The sequence below is a fragment of the Rattus norvegicus genome, chromosome 4 (genome assembly GCF_036323735.1).
Source record: "Rattus norvegicus strain BN/NHsdMcwi chromosome 4, GRCr8, whole genome shotgun sequence".
NCBI classification, from domain to species: Eukaryota; Metazoa; Chordata; class Mammalia; order Rodentia; family Muridae; genus Rattus; species Rattus norvegicus.
Genome location: NC_086022.1, coordinates 6,280,137 through 6,294,608, shown reverse-complemented (window position 1 = coordinate 6,294,608; position 14,472 = coordinate 6,280,137). Strand labels below are relative to the sequence as shown.

Below are 14,472 nucleotides of genomic sequence, written 5' to 3'. Positions count from 1 at the left end.
AATTTTGCCCAGGCCCAAACTTCAGATAGGTAGGGAAGATTCCATAGTACAAAACACACCCCATGTGGGCTTGAATATAAACTACATTTCCCTTGATCCCTTGAATGTAGTTGTCACTTGTTAGCCTGTTTGTGGCACCCCTCTCAGGCTGTCTGCTTTCTCTTTAAGACTAACCTTCCTCACCAGCTTGGGGTCCCATCAGGCACAGGGCTTGCTCTGAAACCCAGAAAGGCTTTGGTGGCTTAGCTTTCAGGTCCCACCATGCTTGTCGATGATCATAAACGCTACAGGTATATAGACGGCATATGCTATGCACTATCTGTTTACATTAGCTATCTGTATATCAGCCTTGGCCAGCCTAATGGACTGATGTTATTTCTGAATTTGTGTCTTGTACTAAGACTAAATCCTGTAAGAGGGAATGTTTGACTGCTGAGTCTCTTACAAGTTCCGGATTCCATCAGGTGTCAGTGGTGGAGTCTGGGTGGGCACCCAAGGGAGGAGATTGGCAAGCATAGGTATTGGCTTATTGGGTTCTTATACTTCTTCCTTCCAACCTTTATTCCACCCTAATTCTTCCACCACTAGGTAGGAGAGAAAGAAGGTTAGAGGAGAAAGGGGGCATAGACCTCTTAAGACTACTTCCTGCTAATTAGGGACATTGAGTTCCTTGGGGCAAGTCCAATCTTTGTCATGTCAGGGTAGCTCCAACCTCTTGTCAAACCACAAGAGCAACAACCAGGAGTAGCAGGGGTCAGAAGCAGCCTCTCTGCCCCTCTCTGAACTCTAGCAATGTGTTCCCTTCCAGAATCCCCATTATTAAACTCTCTGCAGCTGGTAAAAACCACACCCCTGCTAGTGCATGAAGCAAATCATAATCACCTTCTGTGAAGCAGCGGCTCATCCCACACCTGGGATTAAAACACAAACATTCACATAACATAACTGGATTTTTTTTAAAGAAACCAAAAATTTCACTACTTAGGACTGAGTATGTGAGAGAGAGGAAGGTGGAGGGGAAGGTGGCCTTGGAAATGCCTCTGGGAATTATTCAGGTAATCCAGAGAGCTAGTGAAGGACTGGGAGAAGAGTAGAGCTTCCAGGGTCAGGTGTCCATTCACAGTGCAGTCTGGGAAAGATGAGAGGTGCAAAGTACATCAGGAGGCACACATTTCCAGGCATAGAGGTCCTAGGCCAAGCTCTGGGTGGGGCAGAAATGACTCAAGGAACCTCGCCCCATGAGGCAGGGACCATTGAGCTCAATGTAGACAGACACCAAAGCTGAGTAGTTGGCCAGGTTGCTCCTATCTTCAAGGGTGTAAAAAAAAAAGGGCAGTGCTAGCTCAGCTGCCAGCCCCACCCTGGCCAAGTGGCATGGAGTAGCCCAGCCAGTGAATGTTCTCATACAGGGAGGACCCAAGAGCTGTAAGCAGCAAAGTCCTTCACTCAGCTAGCTAAGAGTGTAGACTGGAGCAGGGCAAGTCCCACAGAGAGGATGTGCCGGCCTCAAAACGCCCCCGGACGCCCCCGAACGCCCCCAGACGCCCCCAAACGCCCCCGGACGCCCCCAGACGCCCCCGGACGCCCCCGGACGCCCCCGGTACTTTTGCTGCAGGACACAGGAAGGAGAATGGAGACCTCTGGATGCGGGAAGGAAGAGGGAGGAAGCAAGATGCAGCATGGGGGATTAAGGATACAGGATCTGTGGTGGACAATATAAGACATGGGCTAGAAGGACAATGCAGGACACAAGGTGCAAGACGCAGGGTAGATGAAACAGAGCACAGGAGGGAGGATGCAAGGTAAACACAGAACAGAAGACGCAGGATGAAGGACATAGGGAGGTGCATGGGAGATGAACACAGGACACAAAATGGAAGGTAGATGACACAGAAGAGAGGATGCAGGAAGGAGGACACAGGGAAGTAACAGACAGTTTTGCTTGTCCAAAGCAGCCATCTAACAGCCCCAGCATAAGAAATGAACAAAAATTCCCTGCGGACTCGTTCAAACCCTGAAGAGAGCAGTTGGCAGGCTGGGAGCAGGGCTTTCCTGTGGAAGGCTGTGTGCCTGTGTGCCCAGTACCTCAGTGCACTGCCCTAGAAAACCTCAGGGTTCCTGTCCGGGTGCCCTGCCCAGACCTAGAACTTACCTTTCCCCTGAAAGGGCCTCTGTCTAGGCCTCTGAGATGGCAGAGTTGGCTTGTTCTGGCTATCGTGTAAATGACTGAATGACTAGGAGCCTAACCAAGAGCAGAAGAGGACCCAGAGGCCCACTGTTAGCAGGAGACCATAAGGGCTTTCTCAGGGTTATTTGCAGGATGTTTCTTAAGGGTGGCACTGGGTGGAGGCTGCTGCTCAGTCCCAGCTTGTCCCAGGACAGTGGATGGGAGGAATTAGGGACTCCCCAGCAATGTAAGTGTGAAGGATGGTAGAATGTGGGTGGCATGAGTCATAGGCAGGTAGAGCAAACAGGTCTGCCTGGCTGTGCTGGGAAGCAGGCCTCAGGAACAGCTGGTTGAGGGACCTTAGAGGTCAGATGTGACTATCTGTCTGAAAGGGCTTCTGTCCTAGTTATTCCCTCATCTGTTAGTCAGTGTCTGGAAACATCCACACAGCACACCACACTCAGCATCAACAGTCTTAGAGAAAAGGCCGTGCTCCTAGATGGGTGCACAGCTATGAGTCTCACCTGAAACACCTATGACCAGAGAAGGGCTGGACAGATGCCATGGCCAGATGCCCAGGAGGGTGGGGAGAGAAGAGACACCACCCCATGTAGCAGGGGCAGAGCTGGGCTTGGAACTACCCTGGTCCCTGGAGAGCCAACGGCACAGGCCTTGGCCTTCTACTCTGAGCTACGTCACTATGAGGTTTCACAATCCTCAGGACTGCCCTCCTGGTGGCTAGCATATGGTGGAGCCCTCACAGCCCAGAGGTGACAGTCCAGAAAAATAATGGCAAAATGGAATGGAGACAGACTCCCAGGTCACTTAGCCTTGCCGAGGAAGGACATTCTGTGCAGGCTGCATGCAGATGGTCAGGTCCAAAGGAAGCTCCAGTTCCCCGAGTCCCAAAAGACAAGACAATCCAAATATCCAGAGATGGGCTCAACCTGAGTCCCAAAAGACAATCCAAATATCCAGAAATGGGCTCAACCTGGGCTATAGGAGGATCTCCGACAGTTAGATAAAAGCCAGTGTTCCTCAGAGACTGTGAGGCTGTTCTCTACCGAAAGGAGTCATTGCCCCTACATATGGTTACCTGTGATGTCTTTGGGATTTCAAAACTTATGATGGTCTCCAGGTTCCTCAATATCCTAAGTACCTGTTATACATTTCAAAATCCACACCAGTACTCTGGCCCTTTTCACATCCTCCCCTACCCCATCCACTCCTTCCTCATGGACTTCCTTCCTCTCAGCTACTCATTCTCCTTACAACCTTGTCATGCACCCCACCCCACCCCTGTCTATCTCTCTCTCTCTCCTGCTTCCCTCACTATGGTTTCTCCATTATCTTCTCTAGTCTCTTTTTTGGGGGGTGGGAGTGGGGGTTGAGACAGAGTTTCTCTGTATAGCTTTGGCTGTCTGAGAACTCATCTTGTAGACCAGGCAGTCCTTGAATTTGGAGACCCACCTGCCTCTTTAACAGTGCTGGGATTGACGATGTGTGCTGCCACCACGTCTGGTTTTGTATTTGTTTAGTTGTATTTTGTATTTTTTGTTTTGTATTGTTTTGTTTTGTATGGCCACCATATCTCATTTTATGTTTGTTTAGTTGGTTTTTTTCCTCTATTCTATACTCTGCTATTCTCTCCTCTGTCACAGATAGCTTGGCCATGTTCAGTCTACTATTTTTTTATTTCCTGTATATAAGTACACTGTAGCTGTCTTCAGACAGAGGAAGAGGGTGTCAGGTCCCATTACAGATGGCTGTGAGCCACCATGTAGTTGCTGGGAATTGAACTCAGGACCTCTGGAAAAGCAGTCTGTGCTCTTAACCACTGAGCCATCTCTCCAGCCCTTAATCTACTAATTTCTCCCTCTGCTCTGTACTCTTCCAGATGCCTCTGACTGTGTTCTTTTTCATCTCTACAATAAAACCCTCTCCCTTATCCAGGGAGTGGTAGTTCATACCTTTAATTCCAGCACTCAGGTAGCAGAAGCAAGTGAATCTCTAAGTTCAAGGCCAGCCTGGTCTACAGAGCAAGTTCCAGAACAGCCCAGGGTACACGGAGAAACCCTGTTTCTAAATAAATAAATAAATAAATAAATAACCCTTATCCTTAACCATATCAGTTTATACAGAGATGAGTCTTGAGGACACTGCAGCACTGCACCAGTGTGGTGAGTCAGTCAGAAAGCACAGGTCCTAGAGGAGCTTAGGGGGGAAATTAAGGCTGTAATTTTATTGTCTCCTGCCTATAATTCCCCAGCAGCTCTGGGGTGACATTTACCCACTGGAGAGAAAGGAGAAAGCAACTGAGGCTTTTGGGAAAAAGAAAACAGCGTTTTTAGTAGAAAGATGTGCCCACATGGGTGTAGAGAGATACCCAGTGCAGCAAATCAGAGCCAGGAGATACGAGAGGATATCCAAGCACCTGTTGTTGGAAACCAAGAGCTCCCGCCTCACCCGCCTCGGCCGCGCCCCGCCCACTTTTAGAGGCTCAGTGGAAAGAACCACATCATCACCCACCACCAAATGCAACGCATCTCCAGGAGTCTCATATTCTCCAAGTGTGCATGAGGTATACATGCCCTTTTAGAAGGGCCACCACAGCCTGCTCTCTGTCTCCCACCTTTGCCAAGCTTGGTCTCTCTGTGTCTCCCCACCTCCCAGTTCTGAGGCAGCCTTTGCCTATAAACTACCCCCAATAAATTTCTTCTGTGAGATATGTTGCCTGGTGTGACTTTTCAGTATATCTTAGCCCACAACTGCAAAGGTACTCCAAGGTTTTTATGTTTTTATATTTGATATTTCTTTTTTTTTTCTTTTTCTTTTTTTCGGACCTGGGGACTGAACCCAGGGCCTTGCGTTTGCTAGGCAAATGCTCTACCACTGAACTAAATCCCCAACCCCTTGATATTTCTTATATGTGAATGGGCAGGTGTACACAGGCATGAGTGTGGGGACCTATGTGTGTGTGTGTGTGTGTGTGTGTGCACGCGTGCAGGCATGATAGTGATGTGTATAAGTGGATGTGCATATGTATGTCCTGTTGTGGGTTCACAGGACTCTACAGCACATCTGGGAAAGCCATTTGCAGGTCCCAGAGGGAGCATAAGGCTCTCAAGTCTACACTGGTGTTAAAGCTTCTATACTTAGCCCTTAAGTCTGTCTTTCCAGGTGTCCTCAGAAGAGTCCACGGCAGCATAAACAGCAATGTCATGAGGAAGTGCTAAGGGCACAGATGGCTGCTGTGGACAGAGCTGTAGCTCGCTGGGGCTGTGAGAGTTCAAGAAGTGCCTGCCTTGTCTGGTGCAGATGCGAGCTGGTACAGGCTGGAGGCAGTTAGGGTGTGGCTGCCCATGGGGATTCTCAGGTCTACCCCACAACGCCTTCCTAGACTGACTGCGGTATTCGCCTAGACTGACATCAGCCAAGACATCCATAAAGAATGATTGTCTTCCAGGAAGGCCAAGGGCCTCAAGGTTGGCTTTCCCCTCATGGTAATGTGTCCTTAAGCCTACTGGGCCTGATTAGGCACAGAAGAGTGCCACACACATTGTATTCTGACTGTTTGAATGTACTGCATCAAGGCTAAGTGGATTCTGGGAGAAGTGGCTGCTGGGCAAAGGAAAGCAAGTATCCCTTCCTGCCTAGTGATCTGTTTGAGATCAAACTCCATGGCTATATGTGATGCCTCCTCACATAAGCATTGGCCCTGAGGGACCCTCAGTCCAGCTCATCAAACTTCTAGGGAGGCTCTCCTCTTGGAGAAGAAACTTCTTAAGAATGCAGGGCTTCCTGGTACTCAGGGTGGATATGCTACTCACAATGAGGAAGGCCTCAATGGAAGTCACAATCAGCCCTGTGTCTGACAGATATGCCTCTGTGTGACTTGGTCACTCATTTGGTTATTCACCACTGATCTATGCTGGGCATCTACTGTGTATGGTGCAGTGCCTACTGACAGCCGGGACCAGATTCAGCCTGTGGTACAGGAGACTGTGCTAGTACAGGTGATTCCCCTGGCCTGCTCTCAGAGACCCAGAACTGCTTTTATTATCACCTGCCATGGCCAGGTGTGTGCTGGGAAGAACGGACCACCAGCTACCCCAGCTCTCTTTGTTCCCATTCATCTGTCTATCTACATGTCCACTTGTATGCCTCTATTTTTTTATTTTTATTTATATGTGAGTACACTGTAGTTCTCTTCAGACACACCAGAAGAGAGCATCCCATTACAGATGGTTGTGAGCCACCATGTGGTTGCTGGGGATTGAACTCAGGACCTCTGCAAGAGCAGTCAGTGCTCTTAACCGCTGAGCCATCTCTCCAGCCCCCTCTATCCCTTTTGTAGATGCCCCCTTCCCTCAACAAATCACTTTTACGCCAGATCTGTTGTATGGTGTGATTTCTCAGGGCTACAAGTTGACATAGGCTGGCCAAAAATACCCCGCAAGGGGCATATTTTTTATCATAACAGTGCTGAGGCAAGTTACACAGTACACCCCACTCATCCCTCAGAGAGTGCCACAGAAGCCAGGTGTGACTGCACGCAACCCAGTCCAGCCAGTCAGATGTCCAAGGACAGCCCCACTAGTGAGGAGTAGCAAGGCTGGTATTATAAACTCACGTCTCAAAAAAACAAAATATTTTTTATTTTTTACAAATACAATTTGGAGGGGCTGGAGAGATGGCTAGTGGTTAAGAGCACTGACTGCTCTTCCAGAGATCCTGAGTTCAATTCCCAGCAACCACATGGTGGTTCACAGCCATCTGTAATGGGACCTGACGCCCTCTTCTCTGGTGTGTCTGAGGACAGCTACAGTGTACTCATATACTCATATACATAAAATAAATCTTAAAAAAGTATGATTTGGAGCCAGGCATTGGTGGCATTTAATCCGATAGATAGAGATAGACAGACAGACAGATGGAGACAGACAGACAGACAGACAGACAGACAGACAGACAGACGGGGGCTGGAGAGATGGTTGAGCAGTTAAGAGCACTGACTGTTCTGGTAGAGGACCAAGGTTCAGTTTACAGTATCTACATTGGATTTGGCACCTTTTTCTCACCTCCTTGTACATGGACTGACTGTATATGGTACACAGACATACAGGCAGACAAAAACATATATACATATTAAGTAAAAATAAATAATAAAAAATAAAATATGAGCTAGAGAGATGACTGAGCAGTTAGGAGCACAGACGGCTCTTCCGTCAGCTGTGGATGGATTCCCAGCACCAACAGTCCATCAGACCATCGTCAGTAACTTCAGTTCTCGGGGATCAGAGGTCTTCCTTTGGTCTCCAATGGGCACTGCATGAATATACACACAGGCAAAACACTCACACACATAAAATAGAATAAGTCTTAAGAATGAATAGAGACAGTATAGTTTTGCATGCCCTTATTCCTAGCACTCGGAAGGAAGGAAGGTGATCTTGGTGAGTTTGAAACCAGCATAGTCTACATAGAGAGTTTTGGGACAGATAGGGCTACATAGAGAAATCCTGTCTCAAATGAGCAATAAACAACAAACAAACAAACAAATAAGATTTGGGGTAAACTCTGAAAAATGAGGGGAATCTAACTACTGGTGGGTCAGATAGGGAGAGGATCCCAGAAGAAGGACACAACTGTCCAAAGGAAAAGATATACAGAAAGGACAGGAGGCCTGGGTTGCTGAGCAAGACATCTGCTTGTTTTGGGGTTGATTGCCTGACAAAGTAGAGTGTGGTATTTTAAGCTGAGGTTTTCTGGCGCTGGAAATACAGCTTGGTAGAATCCTTGCCTGGTACACATGAACCCTAGCATCAATCTCCATCACTGTATAAACCAGGCATAGTGACTCAGACCTGTAATGTAGTATAGACCCTACCTCAAAAAAAAAAAGTGGGGCCCAATCTTGCATTAACGTAACCCCTCTTTCAGAGTCCAGCTCTAGACAAAGCCTGCCCACAGCACCACAGGGCAGTGAGCCACATCCCAGATGACAAAGAGAGAGGCCCAGGAAACAGGAACCTCTCACCAGGACGTGCTCAGCCAGGAATTATCAGAAATCACATGACCTAGTCTTCAGGGCTAAGAGCTAGAACCTTTCTAGCTCTGAAACCCAGGGTGGGTATTCACACATTAGCTCTCCTATATACAGAGGAGCCCTCCCCAGGTCTGATGGACTCTGAGTCACCAGGGCCCAGTCACTCTGGAGGCTGATGTCACCTCCAGTGCTTGTGAAAACAGTGTTTTATTGCTGGGATGGCATCCAGAGCCTGCTGTATACTAGAGGCCCCCACTATGGAGTTGTCGTGACGTTGTTGTTGGTCACCCAAGACTGTCCTTAGACCTCACTCACCCTTGGAAGAACCTGGAGATGTAAGATTTTTTCTACCCCTCCTCTGAACTGCACCCCGTTTCTAGCCTCCATTCTGGTAGCAAAACTTCTCCACCCGACTCCCATTCCACTCACCTACCAGCACCCACCACAGCCCGAGGCCTAGCTCCAGAGTAAGGTTTGACCGATGAAACTCTTCCCAGTGTTCCCACTGTGGCAATCAGCAGCCTACTAAGATCTTCAGATTCCAGGGCAAGAACAGGTTGCCATTAGGAGGTACCTAGGCAGCAGAGGCCACATGGCAAGATGGGTGGCTACATGTGGTCTATGACCAAGTTGACCTTGCTAGGGCATTGATTCACAACTGTTAGTCTATGCAAATCTTTTGTCATTTGGGTGTGAAAAGTATGTTTTAACATTTGTCTTGTCAACCTTTTGCTAACTTAGCACAGCCTCAAGTCATCTGAGAGAAGTCTCAACTGAAGAATTACTTGGATCAAATTGGTCTGTGGCCATGTTGAGAAACTATCTTGATTAGTAAATGATGTAAGAGGACCTAGTACATTGTGGGAGGTACCAACCCTAGGCAGGAGATCCTTGGCGATGTAAGAAAGCTAGTTATGCATGTGCCTATAAGTGATTAAGCCAGAAAGTTATTCCTCCATGACTTCTGCTTCAGGTTTCTGCCTGAGTTCCTGCTCTGACTTCCCTCAGTGATGGACTATCACCGAGGATTGTAGGTCAGGTAAAACCTTCTCTCCTCTAAGCAGCTTTCTATTAAAATGTTTTATTACACTCACTGAGGTTTTTTCAAAGGACCCAAATTCTCAACATCCACATAGCAGCTAACAACCATGTGTACTTCTAGTTCCAGGGGCTCAGACGACCTCATCTGACTTCTGACTTCTGTGGGTACTGGGTACATGGTAGCACACAACTTCAGATCTCTGTGATTTCAAGGTCAATTGAGTCTACAGAGTGAGTTCCCAGACAGCCAGAGCTAAATAGTGAGAGTGTGTGTTGAGAAAAACAAAAACAAATCAAAACAAAATTTTAATTAGTGCAGTTTTCCAGTAATTTCATTATTTATTGAATGAGACAATCCCAAGGGACCCAAAGCCTACTATAAATTCAGTGATAATTTATCTTTTGTTTTCTTTTGCCATGCTGGAAATGGGACCCAATGCCTCCCATATACCAGGTAAGCTCTGTACCACCAACCTGGATCCCAGCTCTCAGTAATAGCTTAAATGAGACTTCAGTCTCTGCTAGTTGGGACCTGAGTTTAGGTCTTTCCAAATATTAACTAGCAATTTTGTTCAGAGCGAGTTTTTGAGGCTTCTGCCCACTGCTGTGGATGAGCCATCAGAGAAAGTTGACCCAGTTGTGTACCAGAAGCTCAGAAGAAAGATGGATCTCAGAGGAAAGGTGAAGAGGACTCATCCGGTGAGTCAGAAATCCCACAACCAGAGACACTAGTAACGGTCATGAAAAAGCTAACCCTGAGCCCCAGTGCCAAGTGGCCAACATATTGTTGTTGTCATAGCCTTCATCACCGGATTCAGAACCAGCCTGTGGAGAACAGAAGTGAAAGAATCATGAGGGAAGTTCAAAGCGCTTTTCCCAAGAGAAGGGTCCGCACACTGTTGTTGGTGCTGAAAGAACCTGTAGCAAGGATGAGAAGATTTGTTCAGATTGAGCAGAGACAAAGACAGCTTGAAGGAAATGAGAACAGAGATGAGCCATTCAGATGTCTCTGCACTCTCTGCCATTATCAGAGATGGGATCCTTCTGAGAATGCTAAAATCGGGCAGAACCGGAAGAATTAGGACAGTTGGAATTGTATACTGTCTTTGCCATTAACGGTGCCACGCAGCAGATGTGAAAGCTGTTTTTTGTTTGTTAAGATTAAACTTTTCTTGGTGCTGGGGAATCTCTTCTACTTGCTAACCTTTAAATTATATATGATGTGTGACATTTAGATTCATTGAGAATTGAGCATGAGTCAAAGCCTTCTGTGAATTTTAGAACCTCAAACCTGGGGCTGAGAAACAATGTAACTAGAATTTGGGGTAGTTTGATTTGGAAGGTAATTGGAATAGATCTTTAGATTTTCTAGTTTGCAGAGAAATTTGTAATAAAGGCAAATTTGTTATCTTTAATAAATACACAGAACAGATTAGAATAGGCCATTGGAGATGGGGGACTTGTTTTTACAGGTGCATGTATGGGTGTGTACACACTCGTGATGTTCAGAGTTCAATGTGTGTTACCACCCCTGTTTATTTCTGCTTGGAAAGGTTTCCATGAGGCCTAGCTGGACTCTTAACTCCTAGTCCTGCCTCAAGTTTCCCGAGTTTTGACGCCATAGGCTTGTCAGCAAGATCTGGAAAATACTTGATTTTTGTGTTTGTTCATGCTGTGTAGTAAACAATTGGTTGATAAAAAATAGCTTAAATGAGTTTGTGCCTCATTAATTAAAACAGCCTAAACTGTTGTATGTAGTATTATATAACCTTCCTAGTTCCTGGACCAGCTGAGCTACCAACCTACCTACCTTGGTTCCAGGAGGTGACCACACACTACCTTCTAAGCTTCCCTTGAAGCCTCGGATAAAACACACACACACACACACACACACACACACACACACACGCACAATTTGTTACTTTACAACTTGCCTTTTAGGCTCAATTGCTAGGTGTTACTCTCTCCTGCCTAGAAAAGTGTGCCCTTACCAATTTATTATCTCTGTCTCTCCACCTGCCCTAAACTTCAGTGGCTAGTCCTACTAGCCCTTACCAAACATCCTTGGCTACCCCCCTGTAGTGGAGGCTCCAGCTCCCCTGCTTCCCCAAAGACCTCACATGGTTGCTGCGTTCTCCTTCCAAAGCATAATGGAAAGACCTTCTCTCCTTCCTCATGTCTGCCTTTTCCTCCTGGGACTTGGAAATCCTGCCTGTACCATTCCCCCAACAACTAGCTCCTGGTTTTCTTTACGGACAAATCAAGAACCAATTGTGGAACAGGACCTTAGCATCAGAACCACTCCCTTCACTAAATGTTTCATACCAATCATTTGTAGGCACTTATTATTCACCCACAAAGTCAACAATGTGTGTGAGTTTGCAAAGTCAATGTGAATCAGCTGTGGGTCTTGAAGACTGCAGTTCCAGTGAGGGTTTGTCCTCCTGGACTGCTGCTTATTCTGAACCCAGACAGCCCACAGGAGCAGCAAAGTCTTCATTAGGTATAAACAAGCCCCTGAAGCTGTAGTCTCTAAAACCTATATTGATGTTCCAGTCTTGTGTGGGAAATAGGGCTTTTGCAGAGTAGGTAGTTAAGATGAGGTCATGCTGGATTACGGTGACCCTGAGTACAATGACTGCTTTTCTTCTAAGCAGAGGAAAAGCTGGGGTGTGGCCCAGCAGTAGAATGCTTACCCAGCACACATGAGGGCTCTGACTCCAGCTGTATCAATGTGTTAGTTACTTTCTATTGCCGTGATAAAAACACCAGGACCAGGCTCACAATGGTTAAAAGCGCTTACTGTTTGTCCAGATGACCTGAGTTCAGTTCCCAGCACCTGTGCTCACAGTTCACAATCCCCTATAAATCCAGCTAAGGGAATGGGATGTCCTCTTCTGGTCTCTGTGGGTACATCTATACAGATATACATACACGGGATACATACATACATGCATACATACATACATACTCAAAAAATGTCTTAAATGACCAGAACCAATTTAAGGAAGAAGAAATTTATCTGAGATGTAGAGTTCATGATGGTGGGGGACAAATGGGAGCTGACAGCTAAAGCATGAAGCTAAGAGCTAACACCTAAAACCATACACAGAACACAGAGAAAACAAACTGGAAGGAGGACTGGCTATGAACTCTCAAAGCTGGCCACCAGTGACTGACTTCCTCTGACAAGGCTCCACCTCCTAAGGTTCCATAATCTCCTGAAATAGTGCCACCAATGGAGGACCAGTCATTTAAATAGGTGAGCCTATGGGGAACACTTCTCGTCAAACACCTGAATGAACAACTGAATAATTATGATAGGAAAGCAAGCTGTGAGGGCCATCTGGCTGCCACATCTGTCATCTCATTGATGGTGAAATTTGAATTACTGATTTGGCTGGCTAGACCCATCTCTCTTCCTCACAATTCCATTTAGGTCCATCTCAAAGCTGTTGATTAGTGGGAGATAGTGACCTTCCTCAATAAAGGAGAACCAGTCTTTGATCAAGAGTGTCAAAGCTATATGAATGGCTGCACCTCCCTGCTAGAACATCCAAACCAGCTCTCAAGGAAACAGGCTGTGTGACAACAGGTTGCTTAGAGAGAGGTGTGTTTACTCCAGGAATACCAGGACTTATGGCTAAAGCAGGCCTTCTAGAGGACAGACCCTCCTCTAGAAGGAATAGCCTGATGACACTTGATTCCAAATGATGATAGACCATATTTCTTTAGGGTAAGCCTCATGAGTGGGTGCTTTGCAGCCCAAGAAAACTAAAATGGGGCTGGAGAGATGGCTCAGCGGTTAAGAGCACTGATTGCTCTTCCGAAGATCCTGAGTTCAATTCCCAGCAACCACATGGTGGCTCACAACCATCTGTAATGGGATCTGATCCCTCTTCTGGTGTGTCTCAAGACAGTGACAGTGTACTTGCATACATAAAATAAATAATTAAATCTTAAAAAAAAACCTAAGATAGTTTTGTGCCTTTTTAAAAAATAATTATGGGCAAACGTACCAACTCTCCCTCTTGAAAGTAACAGGGCCATTCAGTACAGGACATATTCAGACACTAAATTCTCAGCACAAAGGAGATGTGTTACCCTGGATAAGCCAGCAGAGTGTGTGTGTGTGTGTGTGTGTGTGTGTGTGTGTGTGTGTGTGTGGAGTAAGAGAGTTGTTTCTGCAGGACGGGTTTTCAAGGGGAGTCTACATTAGGATGAATTGGCAAATGCTGACTGGACATGTTAGCCAAATAATGAATTTTGACTGTTGGACCTTGATGTTTTGTCTCAGGAATGAGTCAGTAGCCAAATAAGGGAATAGACTTGAGGAACTCGCTTAAGGACTGTACCAGTTTGCAGGATGGAAGAGGAAAATGAGTTAAAGAGCAAAGCCTGTGGCAATGGTTGCTCCTCTCGAGCCAGCCGGAGCCCTCCAGGCCTGTCACAGTGAGGTCTACGAATCTCTGAGTCTCACTTCAACTCTCTAGTTTTTACGATAGTTTGTTGGCTTTTTTGCCTTGAATGCACAAAGCACTAGGACAAATCCCCATCACTGTACAAACCAGATGTCGGATGGTATAGGCCTGTAATCCCAGGACCAGAGAGGTAGAAGTAGGAGAATTGAAAGCTGAAGGTCATACTCAGCTGTACACCAAGTTTGAGGCCAGTCTGGGCTACTTGAGGGTTTGACTCATAAAAAAATCTTGTCAAGATGAATAAATAAGAATATAACAAAGTGACTAGAGAAAAACACCAGGTATTGTGGAGATGTTTGGGCAGATAACAAAATCACAAGATAAACATTAAGAAACAAAACCTAAGGGCTGGAGAGATGGCTCAGAGGTTAAAAGCCCTGACTGTTCTTCCTGAATTCAATTCCCAGCAACCACATGGTGGTTTACAACCATGTATAATGGGATCTGATACCATCTTCTGGCATGCAGGCTTATATGTAGGCAGAACACTGTGTACATAATAAATAAATGAATGAGAGAGAGAGAGAGAGAGAGAGAGAGAGAGAGAGAGAAGTCTACCAGGGCATGGTGTACCACACCCCCACACTTTTAATCCCTAAACTGGGGAGGCAGAGAAAGGAGAATCTCTGAGTTTGAAACCACCTTGGTCTATATAGCAAGTTCCTGGCCAACCAGAGTTACATGACAAGACTCTATCTCAGAGAGCAGGGTGGGAGGAGATGAGACAGAGGCCA

At 46.4% G+C, this 14,472-nt stretch overlaps 1 pseudogene; it reads left to right on the top strand.

Moving 5' to 3' along the window:
- The first annotated feature begins 4,535 nt into the window (after positions 1-4,535).
- Positions 4,536-10,339, top strand: LOC134486698 (developmental pluripotency-associated protein 3-like; annotated as a pseudogene).
- The last annotated feature ends 4,133 nt before the right edge of the window (positions 10,340-14,472 follow it).